The sequence below is a fragment of the Oryx dammah genome, unplaced genomic scaffold (genome assembly GCF_014754425.2).
Source record: "Oryx dammah isolate SB20612 unplaced genomic scaffold, SCBI_Odam_1.1 HiC_scaffold_19, whole genome shotgun sequence".
In the NCBI taxonomy this organism is placed as follows: Eukaryota; Metazoa; Chordata; class Mammalia; order Artiodactyla; family Bovidae; genus Oryx; species Oryx dammah.
Genome location: NW_024070203.1, coordinates 45,626,671 through 45,632,305, shown reverse-complemented (window position 1 = coordinate 45,632,305; position 5,635 = coordinate 45,626,671). Strand labels below are relative to the sequence as shown.

The following is a 5,635-nucleotide window of genomic DNA, read 5'->3' as shown; positions in this document are numbered from 1 at the left end:
CCCCTGCCTCCATTCCAAAATAGATGTCCAAGTAGCTAGCCTTCAAACCTGCTTAAAGGGAGACTTTCCTTCTAACTTTCTATTTCCTGTGTGTGGGACTAAACAGCAGAACAGACACCAAACACCCACTGAAAGTCTGCTGAGTGGTAACAGAGCAGCAATCTTAGAACTTTCATTGCATACATTGTGTGTTTCTATCTTCCTAGTTTGTATCCAGTTCAGTTCAGTTCAGTTGCTCAGTCGTGTCTGATTCTTTGTGACCCCGTGAATCACAGCAAGCCAGGCCTCCCTGTCCATCACCATCTCCCAGAGTTTACCCAAACTCATGTCCATCGAGTCAGTGATGCCATCCAGCCATCCCATCCTCTGTCGTCTCCTTCTCCTCCTGCCCCCAATCCCTCCCAGTATCAGGGTCTTTTCCAACTCTTTGTATGAGGTGGCCAAAGTATTGGAGTTTCAGCTTTAGCATCAGTCCTTCCAGTGAACACCTAGGAACTGATCTCCTTTAGAATGGACTGGTTGGATCTCCTGGCAGTCCAAGGGACTCTCAAGAGTCTTCTCCAACACCACACTTCAAAAGCATCAATTCTTCGGCACTCAGCTTTCTTCACAGTCCAACTCTCACATCCATACATGACTTCTAGAAAAACCATAGCCTTGACTAGACAGACCTTTGTTGGCAAAGTAATGTCTCTGCTTTTAAATATGCTGTCTAGGTTGGTCATAACTTTCCTTCCAGGGAGTAAGCGTCTTTTAATTTCATGGCTGCAATCACCATCTGCAGTGATTTTAGAGCCCTTAAAATAAAGTCTGACACTGTTTCCTCTGTTTCCCCATCTATTTTCCATGAAGTGATGGGACCAGATGCCATGATCTTCGATTTCTGAATGTTGAGCTTTAAGCCAACTTTTTCACTCTTCTCTTTCACTTTCTTCAAGAGGCTTTTTAGTTCCCCTTCACTTTCTGCCATAAGGGTGGTGTCATCTGCATATCTGAGGTTATTGATATTTCTCCTGGCATTAAGAATCCTAAATATAAAAGACAAAGTTCTCTTAGTTTAGATGCTTATATAATAAGCAAAGTCATAGGCATAGGATGAAAAAAGTTCCATCTGGGGGCCACAGATAGCCCCTGTGAGGTAGTGGGACTCCTAACTTGCCTGTATGCTTCTAACACTTTTGCTTTTTTTTTAATCTTCGAATGCCATGTTGTTGTTGTTTAGTCACTCAGTCGTGTCCGACTCTTTGCAAAGCCCATAAACTGTAGCCCGACATGCTCCTCTGTCCATGGGATTTCCCCAAGAATACTGGAGTGGGGTGCCATTTCTTTTTCCAGGGGATCTTCCCAACCCAGGGGTCGAAACTGTGTCTCTTGCATTGGCAGGCAAATTCTTTACTGCTGAGCCACCAGGGAAGCCCATAGGATGCCATACACTTGAATTTTTTTTAAAGGTGTAGGATGATGATTCTATCTTCTCTGTGGGTTACATTTGTGTCAAGATAAAGTGTGACCAACTCTTGACTTGAATCCCACTGTGTCTGGTGTGAAACTTGAACTCCTGTTTCTTTCTTTTTAATTAATTTATTTTTGGCTCTGCTGGGTGTCTGCTGCTGCAAGTGGGCTTTCTCTAGATGCAGAGAGCTGGGGCTACTCTAGTTGTGGCTCTCGGGCTTCTCACTGGGGTGGCTTCTCTTTTCGTGGAGCACGGACTCTAGAGCTCAGGTTCAGCAGTTAGGGTTAACCCTAACCCAACCCTAACCCTAAGCCTGTGGTGCACAGGCTTAGTTGCTCCACGACATGTGGAATCTTCCCAGACCAGGGATTGAACCTATGTCCTCTGCATTGGCAGGCAGATTCTTAACCACTGGACGCCCAGGGAAGTACTGAACTGTTTGTTTTTGTTAGAAATGACCTGGAATATCTTTGTCTTCAGTGTTCACTGCTAATGTTGTTGGGTACTTGTTTAGGTGACAGAGGGAGCAGGTCTTAGGGAGGGTGCAAGTGGCCAGGCTCAAACCAACCTCTTCTAGGAAAACCTTCCTGACTTTGAAACTGACTTCATTATACAGCTGTTACTTGCATTTCATTTGGCCTGTGGACTGTTGTCTGTGCAAGATCTGTGATTACAGTTCACCATGGATCTTCTGTCTACTGAGCTGGGGTGGTGGGTTCCTTGGATGATAGGGTTAATCTGCAGAGTTCTGAGGCAACCATCCACAGACTGAACTTTCCCACTTAGCATTTTCTCTGGTGAACGCTTCAAAGTTGCAAAAACCACTCCTTCCCCTGAAGGATTTGCTGTCATTTTGGGCTTTCTGTCCACTGTGGAGATGCTAATTCTGCAAGTATAATGTCAAGAGCATGTTTGCTATTTAAAGCCAAGACATGGAAGTAACCTAAATGTCCGTCAACAGAGGAATGGATAAAGAAGATGTGATGTATATGTGTGTGTGTGTGTATAATGGAATACTACTCAGCCATTAAAATGAATGAAATAATGCCATTTGCAGCAACATGGATGGGCCTAGAGATTGTCATACTGAGTGAAGTCAGTCAGAGAAGGAGAAATAGCATATGAGATCCTTTATATGTGGAATCTAAAAAGAAATGATATGGATGAACTTACTAACAAAACAGAAAGAGATTCATAGTCCTAGAGAACGAAAGTATGGTTGCCTGCACACACTGCTGTATTTAAAATGAATAACAACAAAGACCTACTGTATGGACATGGAACTCTGCTCAGTGTTACGGGGTAGCCTGGATGGGAGGGGAGTTTGGGGGAGAATGTGTACATGTATGTGCTTGGCTGAGTCCCTTTGTTGTTCACCTGAAACTATCACAACTTTGTTAATCGGCTATACCCCAATACAAAATGAACAGTTTAAAGAAAAAAAAGAAAAGAAAGAGCATGTTTGTGATTTTAAAAATTTTGTTGTAGAGAATTAGAGGTCCAGTAACTTACTATTAGGATAACATTTACCATTATTTATACTTTTTTAACTAATTAAGAAACTTCTAAATATTACTATTATTTTTTTCACTTTTCTTTGCATTAATTTTTTTGTGGCATAATATTCCTGGGCCATGTTTATATACTTCAGTTTCTTCTGGGATATCTTTTTCTTCTGTGCAACCTCCCCTTCCAGTTTAGGAATAATTTGTTCTTTTTCAGTGAGTATCGTCTCCATGTGGCAGGGAGAGCCCACATAAGGGTTGATCTGACCGTGAGCTCTATAAGTCCTGAGCCTCCCCTTGGGGGCTTGGTTCACAAGGATGTGCTCATGGCCAGAGAGTCTACACCTAAGCCCTTAAGTTCAGCATTACTGTCTGCATTTTTGAGCATGTGCAGTAAAAATTCAACACTCTTTGTGGGCCACTGGCCCTGTGTCCAGCCCCACTGTTGGGCCAGTGCACACCTACCAACTCCACCATTGTAACAATGGAAAGGCACACGTTGCTTCTTTAAAGTGACATCCTTCAGATGTGTGTGTGTGCACACTCAGTCGTTCAGTAGTGTCTGACTCTTTGTGACCCCATGGACTGTAGCCTGCTAGGCCTCTCTGTCCACGGAGTTCTCCAGACGAGAATACTGGAATGGGTTGCCATTTCCTCCTGTAGGGGATCTTCCTGACCCAGGGATTGAACCCACATTCCTTGTGTTTCCTGTATTGGCAGGCTGATTCTTTACCACTGAACATCCTGGGAAGCCATCCTTCAGATACGTGGTGGCTTTTCAGTTATGCATACCCTTAATGGCTTGGGCAGTTTCCTGAATGTTCTTAAAGTAAACAGGAAGATTTGAACCTCTTGATTTACATGATTTTGTGGGGTTTTCTGGATCAGGTGAATAGCACACCATTTTTAGAGGCCACCTCAGGCTGCTTACTGGAAAACCCTAAATGTTATTTTTTCCTCAACATTGTTTTTTTTTTTTGGCCATGTCCAAGAGACTTGTGAGATTTTTTTTCTCCAACCAGGGGTGGAAACTGGGCCCTCAGCAGTGGAAGCACGAAGTGTTAGCCACTGAACCACCAAGGAATTTCCCCTCAACATTTTAGTTTGAACATTTTTAAATATAGAGAAAAGTTGAAAGAGTTTTGCAGTGAACACCTATATACCTATGTTTAGGTGCTGGTCAGTAATAGTCTTTAAGTTTTGCTGTTAGCAGATATTAAACATTTTAGATGTTTGAAGGAAATAATTATGAATGTGACAAAGATTTAGCTATAAGGTGCTTATTGATGTCCAAGCATAAAATTGGAAAAATTCTGAATGTTTAATTAATCATTGTTTTTTTAATCCTGCCATTATATTAGAATCTCTTGGGAAGCTTAAAAAAAGTACTGGTGGCTGGACCCCTTCCCCCAGATTCATAATTAATTGTTCTGAGGCAGGGCTTGGGCAGTAATTCTAATATGCAGGTAAGATTGAGAACTTCTGGGATAAAAAATACATTTAGGAGTTATTATACAATAAGGAATGGGGGCTTCCCAGGTAGCTCAGCTGGTAAAGAATCTCCTGGGATGCAGGAGAACCCAGTTCGATTCCTGGATTGGGAAATTCCCCTGGAGAAGGGAATGGCAACCCACTCCATTATTCTTAGCTGAAGAATCCCCATGGACAGAAGAGGCTGGCAGGCTATAGTCCATGGGGTTACAAAGAGGCAGACATAACTGAGTGACTAAGCACAGCACAGCACATATAAAGAAGTACTATGGAGCCATCAAAATGATGCTATGGAAGAATATTTATTGACATAGGACAATGTTCAAGAAATACTGACTTGTGAAAAAAACTTTGTTTACTGCATACTATATATAACAAGATTCTAATTTTGTAAGAATGAAATTTTATATCTGCTTATAATTACTAAACAAGTATATTCCAAAAAGTTAGCAGTGATCATATTTGATTGATTATTTTTTCCTTCTTATTGTTTATCTGTATTTTCCAGATTTTCCGTTATGACCGAACATTTTATTCATAATAAAAATGAGTTACTTAAAAAAGATTTCCCAGGTGTTTATGAAGCTCTGCCAAAAGGCATCAATTTCTTAATGATTTGTATGAACTAGAAGCACAGAGTTTACATAAATCCTGGATGACATATCGAAATTGTCTAAATGGAACTTAAACTATTTAGAAACCCATTAGGTCAGCAGTTCCCAAACTCGGGTAAGTTTGAGCCTGCTTCTGATTGGGGAGGTTGTAGAGGGGACCAGGAAGCTAAGCTGAGCCTGTGGTAATTGTCACGAACCACACCTTGAAAACAGAGAGTATGAGTGTTATCAGAAATACATACCCAGGGTCTTCCCTGGCAGTCCAGTGGTCCAGCAAGATCTCACTTGCTGTGTGGCCAAACAATTAAAAAAAAAAAAAAGAAATACATACCAATAAGAACAAATCACAAAACAGCTCTCAAATGATGTTTAATAGTACTATCTTCTACTTAAAAGCATTTACTTCTTATACACCTGTGAACCTTCCAGCTAGAGTCATTCATTTAGCAGGTATTTCTGGGTATATACTGTATGTCAGGGGCTATGCTAAGTGCTGGAATCCAGTTGTGAACAAAACAGCTTGACCTCTGCCCACCTCTGCCTCCCTGCCACCTTCCTATCACTCCTTGGAT

At 41.6% G+C, this 5,635-nt stretch overlaps 1 pseudogene; it reads right to left on the bottom strand.

Annotated features, from left to right (window-relative positions):
* The window catches only part of LOC120878811, an 8,912-nt pseudogene extending 5,050 nt beyond the window's left edge, over positions 1-3,862 (bottom strand).
* Positions 3,863-5,635: the final 1,773 nt, after the last annotated feature.